A 9,582-nucleotide genomic window follows, 5' to 3' on the forward strand; every position below is an offset into this window, starting at 1 on the left:
GATATTCGTGGCAGACTTTGTGGTATAACAATTCAGCAAGAGCAACCGGAGTGCAGCTATCTGGGGAAAGCGGAAGGAATTAAGTACGTGTGTGTGTGTGTTGTGTGTGTGTGTGGGGGGGGGGATGCAGAGCAGACACTACCAGCTGTCCATCTGATCCCCTCCCCTGGCAGCCCTTCCTCAAGTCGTCATGACAGAAAAGCAGCATATAAACTTGACCACTGGGTGGCTTAGTCGGTTAAGCGTCCGACTTTCGCTTAGGTCATGATCTTGCGGTTCGTNGAGAACTTGACCACTGGCCATAACCGAGTCCTGCTTCCCGGGGTTTGGGACCTGGACATGGTTCCCTTTGGGGGAAGGGATCCAGGCCACATCAGTGTGGCAGGTGTGATGCCGGTGGGCAAGCAGTGCTGAGAAAGGGTCCGAGAGCTCGGTGTTCCCAAGCCCCGCAGCCAGGCGGTGCATCTCGGCTCCATGAGGACACCCTATGCCTTTGCTACAAAGTCCCCTTTCCTTCAGCCACTGATTTCTGATCCTTGGAGCCACTCACTTGCTGGGACGGCGACCTACACTGGGGTCTGGGCTCAGCTGAGGTTGAAGAACCAACTCAAGAGATCTAATAATCAAGAGAGCCAAGTGGACCAGCCCGTGGGGTTATCTCCTCCCCTCCCCCCCTTCATGCTGCACCCAGGGCTTCGACCTGTGGCTCCAGACCACCCCAGGCTCCCTGACTCTGGGCCTTTGCTCATGCCGTCCCCTCTGCCTGGAGTGCCCTTCCCAAGTCTTCCTTTCGCCCCCTCCACCTCTTTATTTACCTGGCCGGTCGGCACAGATATCACCCACTGGGCCCCCTTGTCTCGAAGGGTCTTTGATTTTTTTTTTATAGCTTATTTATTTTTGAGACAGAGAGAGACAGAGGATGAGTGGGGGAGGAGCAGGGAGGGAGGGAGACATAGAGTCCGAAACAGGCTCCAGGCTCTGAGCTGTCAGCACAGGACCTGACGCGGGGCTCGAACCCACAAACCGCGAGATCATGACCTGAGCTGAAGTCGGAGGCTTAACCGGCTGAGCCACCCAGGCGCCCCACGAAGGGTCTTCGTTCCAGGCTGTCCCACCCCCCACTGCCTGCTCAGCTCCGACTGCCTGGGTCCCTGGCTGCTCCTCCCAGCAGGGCGTCCGCATGGATGGGGCTGGGATCCTGGCGGGAGCTCGGTGTTGCAAGTGAGTTTGGGGAAGTGGAGGATGAATGGATGGATGGATGACCCAGGCACGGCTGGACAGGCTTTGCCCAGCAGAAGGGTCAGGGGTCTGCAGCCAAGGGAGAGGAAGGACAAAGGTCCTGGCCCTGCCAGCGTGGGAACAGCTCCTTCATTTCCTTCCAGCAGGCGCCCAACACCCGGGGACCTGGGAGCCAGAGGCGCTCAGAGGTTTGACAGCCTTGGGGAGTCCAGACTCACCTCCCAGAGCGGCCCCTCCTCCCCTCACATCACCGGAGATGGGTCCATCCCTAGGCCCTGCCCCCACATCTAGGAAAAAACGCTGCTTCCAGACTGAGGATGGGAAGGAGGGCTCCTCTGCTCCTCCCATCAGGCAGCTGCCCCCCGCCTCCCCCCACCGGCCTCCCAACTGCTGCTGCTGCCTCTGCTCGGAGCTGGAGACCACAGAGCCCAGAGCCCGGCAGCTGGACGGCGCAGCGCACGAAGCACACTGCTCTCCCCGCTTCCTGATGCCCCCGGGGGTCCGCCGACCCCGGGCTTCCTTCCCAGGCGGGCCTCCGCCTTCACCTTCACCTCTCCACCCCCCACTGGCTCGCTCTGATGAAAGGGCAATGGTGCAAAATTCGTTGGGGAGAAAAACAGGAAGTGGAGCCTGAGAGCAAGACTGCAGAAGCGAGTGTGGCAGCCCCTCCAGCCGCAGCCTTACAGGAAAGCGGCGAGGGGGCAGCCCCGGCCCGAGCTGCGGGGGCGAGCGGCAGGGGTGCTGATGGGAGAGTCCGGCACAGACCCTCCGGCTGTGTTTTTAGGGGCTTTGCCTTTAGACCAAGCCCTACATCTGTGTCCTGCACGTTACGTCTCCTCTCACCTGTCCACAGCAGCTCCTCAAGGTTAGTACAACCACCCCAGTTTACAGATGGGCAAACAGACTCAGAGAAGTTAAGCGACTCGGCCAAGGCCACACAGCCTTTCCCACGGCCGGGTCATGGCTCCTTGATTCTTTCTCAGACTTTGATTTCTATTTGTGGTGTGTTTTTGTTCTGGGCCTGGGGGCGGGCCGGGGGGTGGGGGGAGGGCAGAGGGGGAGCACTGCGTCTGGCTGCTCCATCCGAGCACGTCTAAACGGGTGGTAAGGAAAGGCTGCTGACGGCTCATCCCTTGAGATTCTGTTTCCTGCAGCGTGTGAGCTGGAAGGTCCAAGGGCCCCGGGTCCTTCGTTAGAGACGGGGGTGGGGGGGTGGGTGCCAGGGAGGGGAAGTCAGCCAACTGATAGTCGCGGGGTGGGGCACCAACCGCCAGGACTCAATCGAGCACTGATCACCTCAGCTGGCTGACAGCCCCAAGGACTCAGAACTCCAGGTGAATTCAGAACCCCCTTTCCTTCTACGCCTGGGACTCAGGGTAGCCCCGACCCTCTGGCTTCCTGCCCAGCAGGCATCGTCGGAATGAGGGAGCAAGGAGAAGAGGTACCCAGGCAGGAGTGAGGTGGTGGAGTGGGGAGGGACGGCCCCAAAGGCTGTCTCACTGGGGCTCTCACTTGGATCCTAGCTCTCCCGGCCCCAGGACACGATGTCTAGTTCACCCTGGGTACCTCCATCATTCCACAGCGCTGCTGGGGCCGCCGACCCTGGCCACCTCCTACAGAAGGGACCGTTGCCCCCCCGCCCCGCCCCCGTCTCTGAGGTTGAAACCACAATGTCGTGCCTTGGCCTTCGCTCATCCGCCATGACAGGGGTCCCTTTCCCAGAAGCTCTGGGGGCTGTCAGACCACAGCAGAAGCCGGGTATGGACGGGGCTGGAGGCGCTGTCTGCCTCACTGGTACTTCTGCTGCTCTCTGAGAGATGGGTGGGCTCTGCACCCCCCCACTGCCTCTGCTCCCCATAGGCCGAGCTGCTGGGTTGCAGACCGGAAACAAGAGAGGCCCTCCGGCCTTCAGCATCCAAAACGTACCCGCCTCTTTCTGCCGTCTTTGGGTACCAGTCCCCCCTCATCAGTGAGCAGCACCCTGGGGCTAGAGGGATGCCTCCTTTCCCTTGCAGAGGAGACCCAGCCTCTAGTTGAAAGCCACTCCATATAGAAGGGAACTATTAAAATGAGGTGTTATAGGGGCGCCTGGCTGGAGCCTGTGACTCTTGATCTCAGGGTTGTGAGTTCAAGCCCCACACTGGGTGTGGAGCCTACTAAAAATAAATTAAAAAATAAATAAAGTGAGGTGTTATATGTAAAGTGGTTAGAACAATGCCTGATCCTTAGAGCTCAATACGAGGCACCTGGGTGGCTCAGTCCATTAAGCATCTGATTCTTGGTTTCACTCAGGTCATGGTCGCACAGTTGGTGGGTTCGAGTCCCGCATCGCGCTGCTCCGTGCTGGCAGTGTGGAGACTCCTCGGGATTCTCTCCCTACGGTCCCCCTCTGTGCCCCTCCCCTGCTCTCTCTCTCTCAAGATAAAGCTTCAAAACATTTCAATATATGTGTATCACCATCAGCATGTAATTTATTTATTTAAAGATTTTTTTTAATGTTTTTTATTTATTTCTGAGAGAGAGAGAGAGAGCATGAGCAGGAGAGGGTCAGAGAGAGAGGGACACACAGAATCCAAAACAGGCTCCAGGCTCTGAGCTGTCAGCACAGAGCCGGACGCGGGGCTTGAACCCACTAACTGAGATCATGACCTGAGCCGAAGTCAGACACTTAACTTACTGAGCCACCCAGGAGCCCCCATCACCATGTAATTTAATCTCTACAACACCCCTGTGAAGTCAGGATTACCTGCTATTTTGCAGTGAGGAAACTGAGGCAGACGTGAAGCCCCATGCCTAGCTTAGGCAGTAGTAAGTGGCTGAGCAGGGATGGGAAGTTACGTCTGCTGGGGGCTTGTGCCGCCAGTCTCCTCTGGTCGAGAGGCCTGCTTTGGATGGACGGGGACACACACACACAGACACACACACAGACACACACACAGACACACACACACAGGCAGACACACACACAGGCAGACACACACACACAGACACACACACACAGAGACACACACACACACCCCTGGGCTGCCCCCACCCCCAAAGGAGCGCAGGGTGGGAGGCGAGGCTGCGCCTGACCAAGAGACAGAGGTGGAGTCCGGGGCGGGGCCTCCCGGCCGGCCCGCCCACCTCCCGCGGGGCGCCAACCTCGGGGCCTCCCGGATGCGCTCCAGGGAAGCACGGGCGCCACCTGGTGGCGACAGGCGGTCAACGCCACCGCTGTCCCGCCGCGCTTAGCCGCGTCCAGCACGAGCTCCCGGCGGCGCGTTTGGCTAAGGTGCGCTTGGACTTGGCCCAGCTAAGGAGCCGCTGCGCCCCCGGATTCCCTCTCCTTCCCGCCCAGCTTCCTCCGGGGCGTGGGGCGCGCGCCTGCACCCTGGCGTTGCTGCGCTTGGGCTGCTCGTGGCTTGGGGGCAGGTATTGAAGCAGCAAGCTCATTTTGCTGGGAATTTATTGTATGTTCCCCCAAACCTTCCTATTCCTTTCCTAATTCCTTCGCGCAAGAGGCAGATTATCCCAGCGCCGCTTTCTGGCTGAGCCTGCTGCTGGGCAGCTCGGCCCCAGCCTCTACCTTCGGACTCTGCCGGCTCCTCGCAGCTCCTGTGCGGGGAGCGGGAGCCCCCCAGCGGTTTCGCTCCCAGCCCTGTGGCATCTCCACCCGGGCACCAGCAGGCAGTCCCCTCACCGGAACCTGACCCCAGCCCAGCTTCCTGCCCAGCCTAGCCCCGTCCCTCACTTCCTTCCTGCCTCGGTGAAAGGGGTCCTTCTTGACGCCCTTGGTCCAAGCAGAAACCCGCGTCACGGTTCGCTTCTCCCTGCCCTCCGCTTCCCCTGTCCAGGTGTCCCCAAGCCTCGCGGTCTGTGCCACCGCCAAGGGACGCGGCCCTACGTTCCACTCATCCATTCGACTCGCGATGCCACATGTCACCAGACACGCTTCCTGTGCCCTGAGGATACTGCGGTGACCAACGTCTCCGCCTGCGGGACATTCAGGTGGGGGGCGGGGCCGGGGCCGATTCAGAAATAAACAAGCAAACAAATGCGTCTGCAAGACCTCCCATGGCGGTTGGTGCTCTGGGGAACCAAGCAGGGGAGGTGCCCTCCTCACCCGGCCTGGGCTGCACTCGCCCCCCCATCAGGCAGCTGCTGCCCTCACCGCACACGTTGCATTCCTCACTCTCTGGGCTACCGACCCCATGCAAGGATTCCCCCTCTTTCTCGTTCCTCCCTCGGGCTCCGATACCTCCCACCAGGCCGCCCGCCTGGATTCCCCCCTCACCAGGCTGTGGGTTGGACACCCCACCCTGCCACCCTGGACAGTTGCCTCNTAACCGACTAAGCCACCCAGGGGCCCCGATTTGGACTGAATTGTAAAGGAGGGAAAGGGAAGGCACAGAAGGGGAGCAGGCAGAGAGGGCGGCCCCTCAACGGGATATTTAAAAAACATTCAAACCCTCCAACAAGAAAGAGTAGCTCAATGAACCCCATACACCCTGAAGAAAGGTGTCTCCGGACAGGAAGGGAGCGGCCTGCTGGGAATACGGGAGGGAAGGGGAAGCAGCGCCTGCAGGGGGCGCTCCTGCTGGACGGGCCACCGAGTAGCAGGGAGCCGGCGAGGGCGCCCTGTGGAGAGGCCAGCCCCGGAGGGGTGTCTGGACAGTCCAGCGACAGGCAAGGGGGGCAGGGGCAGCTGTCCACAGGCTGGGGGCTCCATCGCTGGGGTGGACTTCTCCCCTGGGTTTTGTGGCTTTGTTCTGCGAAGTAGGAAGCAAGCTGGTTGGCTGACAGAGGAGAGGGGAGGAGCTGTTGAGAACAGGGGCGGGGAGTGAGGGTGCGTGGAAAGTGCCCCCAGGGGGCCCCCAGCCCCCCCAGGAGTGAGGCTTCGGCTGCAGAAGGCCCCTCGGGGTTTTGTGGTCATGCAGCTAAAGTGAGAGCCAACGCTGGGACTGCTCTTCTCCGCACTTTGGGCTTTGGTCCGAGGGGGTGTGCACCTGCGCTGTCCCCTCCGTCTTCTCTCGCTGTCCCCTTGGGCTGCTGTCCCTGCCCACCTGCCCTCACTGGGGGAGCGGCCAGCCCAGTTACCTGTCCCCTAGCACCAGGGGTCTGGGCTGAGAGAGGCGGGGAGCCTGAGCCCACCCCCCCTCCCCCCCACACACCCCGATCTGGGGGCAGAGAAGCACAGAGACAAGTGTTGCTGCCAGGTCCCGATCAGGTTCTGATCAGGCTGATCAGGTTCTGATCCCAGCACAACCGACCTGGATCGTCACTCCCCCTGCCCAGGGCCTTCTCTGGCTGAAGCGGGTCTGAGTTGGATTCTCCCACCTTGTCTCCTAGAGTGTTTCCGTCGAGACTTCTGACCCCGGCCTCTTCTCTCTAATCGTTAGTGGGTCCCCCAGGGCACCTCTGCGCCTCCTGTCCCCAGCCATGCTCACCCAGTAACGAGCAGCCCGGTTACTGACAAAAGCACCTTTACACCACGGACTCATTCCATTACGGCCGCCCTAAGAGGCAGGGCACGATGCCCAATTTGTTTCTTTGTTTTTCCAGGAGGAAAGAGTCTTAGCAGAGTCATTCATTTATCTAAGGTGAGTGGACCAGTAACTCACTGCGGGAGGCAGAATTCCATCCACTTGTGTCCATTCCAAGCCCACATTCGTCCCGCCGGGTGCCTGGATTCTCTGTAACATCTCCTCTCACGTTCTGGATACGCATCTGTAAGTTACCCAGGGCTTGTAAACGTGTAACTGGACAGAAGGCTACAAGAGAGTCTTCCTGTCCCCGCTCTTCCCCAGGGTTAGCTGGAGAACCAGTCAGGAAGGAGTTCCTTCCCATCAGGACCCCCTACGTTACTGTGGGGCCTGGTGCAAAATGAAAACGTGGGGTCCCAGGTTCAAAAATTATTAAGAATCGGGGCACCTGGGTGGATTGGTTAAGTGTCAGACTCTTGATTTTGGTTCAAGTCATGATCTCACGGTTCGAGGGTTTGAGCCCCGCGTCAGCACAGAGCTTCCTTGGGATTCTCTCTCTTTCTCTCTCTCCCTGCGCCTCCCCGCTGCTCTCAAAAGAAATAAACTTTTTAAAAAAGTATTAAGAATTTCAAGGTGGTGCAGGCAGAGCATTAAGTGGCCCGTGGGGCCTGTCTGAGCCCAGGGGCTGTGTGGCTGCATGGGTCCCACGCCCCTGAACCTGGCCCCGCCCTTTGGTTTGCATCTTGGATACACTCATAAATATGTGCAGGCCTTTAAATATGTATGAAAAACCAACCTCCTATTCTGCAAATGGGCATTTGCTTTTTTATTTCTGAAGACCGCCAATAACACTATGTACCGCGCACTTTACACACCTGTATCAGTTTCAGTGCTGTGGGGTAGGCCTTGGGGGCTGTAGGAGAAACTATCATTATCCCCATCACACAGTTGAGGGAACTGAGGCACAGAGAGGAGCAGCTTGTCCGAGAAGTGACGGACAGATTTGAAGTCAGGAAATTCGGTCTGGAGTTTGCGCCCCGAACCTCGACCTTCTTCCTGATAAGGAGACGGTAGAGGACGAGCCAACCTTCAGATGTGCCACATTCATTTAATCAGTCTCCGGTCGATGCAGCTTGCTTCCAGGCTCTTAACGTGACCAACCCACAGCGGCCCTCCCAGGCTGCACCTGGACCCATTTCCGGAGAAGGGGGTGTTTCCACACCGTGGGCCCGCAGCTCGCAGTCTGAGCTGAGCCCCAGCGAATGGGAATGTGAAGTCCTCAGGAACATGAGACGGCCGTGCCGGGAGAAACACTTCACCTGCAACAGCCAGACCGAGGATGCNAGCGTCTGACTTCGGCTCAGGGCCTGATCTCACGGGAGTTCGAGCCCCGACTCCTGCTTCGGATTCTGTCTTCCTCTCTCTCTGCCCCTCCCCTGCTTGCGCTCTTTCTCTCTCTTAAAAATAAATTAAAATAAAAACGGAGGAGCGTGGAGGGTCCCGTGTGAGTTGTGTCATGGCAGGTACTGGGAGGCTTCAGGACCCTCGGGGGGGTGGCTGTGGGCTAGCTGCAGCCACGTGGGGCGTGACAAGGTCACAGGCGCTCTGAATTTCCCCTCCGCGGCTGGTGACAAGGAAAACCAGCCGAAGCGCAGGGAGCGAATCCAGACAGACGCCAGGAGAGTCTCTGCGTTAGGGCCCTGTGGCTGCGGTAACAGTAGCCACAAAGTTAGTGGCTTACAACAAGACGCCTCCCTCACGTTACACTTCCGCAGCTTAGATGGGCCACGCGGGTCCCCCCGCTCCACCCCCAGGGCTGAAAGCAAGGAGTCAGGGCTGTGTGCTTCTGGAGGCCCCAGGGAAGATCTGCTGCCTGCTCTGTTCCAGCGTCTTGCAGTGCCCACATTCCGTGGCCTGTGGCCCTTCTTGCAACCTCAAAGCCAGTGGAAAAGCACCTCCCAGCCTCTCCGACTCCAACAGCCTCCAGGAATTAGGGTGTAGACGTTCATTATTCTGGATGCCACCATGTCCCTTTAATTAGGCTGCCCGCCCCCCCAGCTGGGACAATGAAAGAGTTTTTAAAAACCACTTAAAAATAAACCTTTTGGGGGGATGCCTGGGTGGCACAGTCAATTGAGCCTCTGATGCTTGATTTCTGCTCAGGTCATGATCCCAGGGTCGAGGGATCCAGCCCCACGGCTGAGCACAGAGCCCGCTTGGAATTCTCTCTCTCCTATCTCTGCCCTCTCCTACTCGCTCTCTCTCTGAAATAAAAAATAATATGAAAATAAACCTTTTGGAGTCATAGGTTATGTACTGTAATCTGCATGTGTGTAGAGTGTCCCTGTTGGCTGAGTTTCGACAAATGTATTCAACCTTGAAACACTGCTTCTATCAGGATAAAGGACATTCCCATCATTCCTGAAAAGATTCCGTGGGCCTTTTACCAGTTTCATGTAACTACTGATCTGTTTTTTCTTTTAATTTTAATTCAATTTAATTTTTTAAATATTTGGCTTTTTTCAAGTTTATTTATTTAGTTTGAGAGAAAGAAAGAGAGGGATGGGCAGAGATAGGAGAGAGAGAGAGAGAATCTGACAGTGCAGAGCCTGATGCAGGGCTCAGACTCATGAACCGCAAGATCATGAGCTGGTGGCTGTCCAGGGGTGAAGCAGGGAGAGAGTGGTCCACTCTCAGGGGTTGACGGGGCAGGGGGGAGGCAGGGATCTGAGCTCAGGCCACAGCTCTGGTGGGGGCTTGTTTTGTTGTTGTTGTTTGTTTTTAAATGTTTTACTTATTTTGAGAGAGCACAGGAAGGGGAGGGGCAGAGAGAGGGGGACAGAGGATCCGAAGCGGGCTTGGCGCTGACAGCAGCGAG

General features: G+C 58.1%; 1 long non-coding RNA gene across 2 annotated transcripts; it reads left to right on the forward strand.

Moving 5' to 3' along the window:
• The first annotated feature begins 1,706 nt into the window (after positions 1–1,706).
• LOC144231400 (uncharacterized) lies at positions 1,707–8,039 on the forward strand. Of its 2 annotated transcripts, XR_013335078.1 has the most exons (4): positions 1,707–2,104; positions 5,076–5,229; positions 6,784–6,950; positions 7,837–8,039. It is a non-coding gene; the product is annotated as an uncharacterized LOC144231400 (long non-coding RNA). The 2 variants fall into 2 exon arrangements; XR_013335077.1 differs by lacking the exon at positions 7,837–8,039 and having other exon boundaries at positions 6,784–7,334.
• Positions 8,040–9,582: the final 1,543 nt, after the last annotated feature.

The sequence above is a fragment of the Crocuta crocuta genome, unplaced genomic scaffold (assembly GCF_008692635.1).
Source record: "Crocuta crocuta isolate KB4526 unplaced genomic scaffold, BGI_CrCroc_1.0 scaffold13, whole genome shotgun sequence".
In the NCBI taxonomy this organism is placed as follows: Eukaryota; Metazoa; Chordata; class Mammalia; order Carnivora; family Hyaenidae; genus Crocuta; species Crocuta crocuta.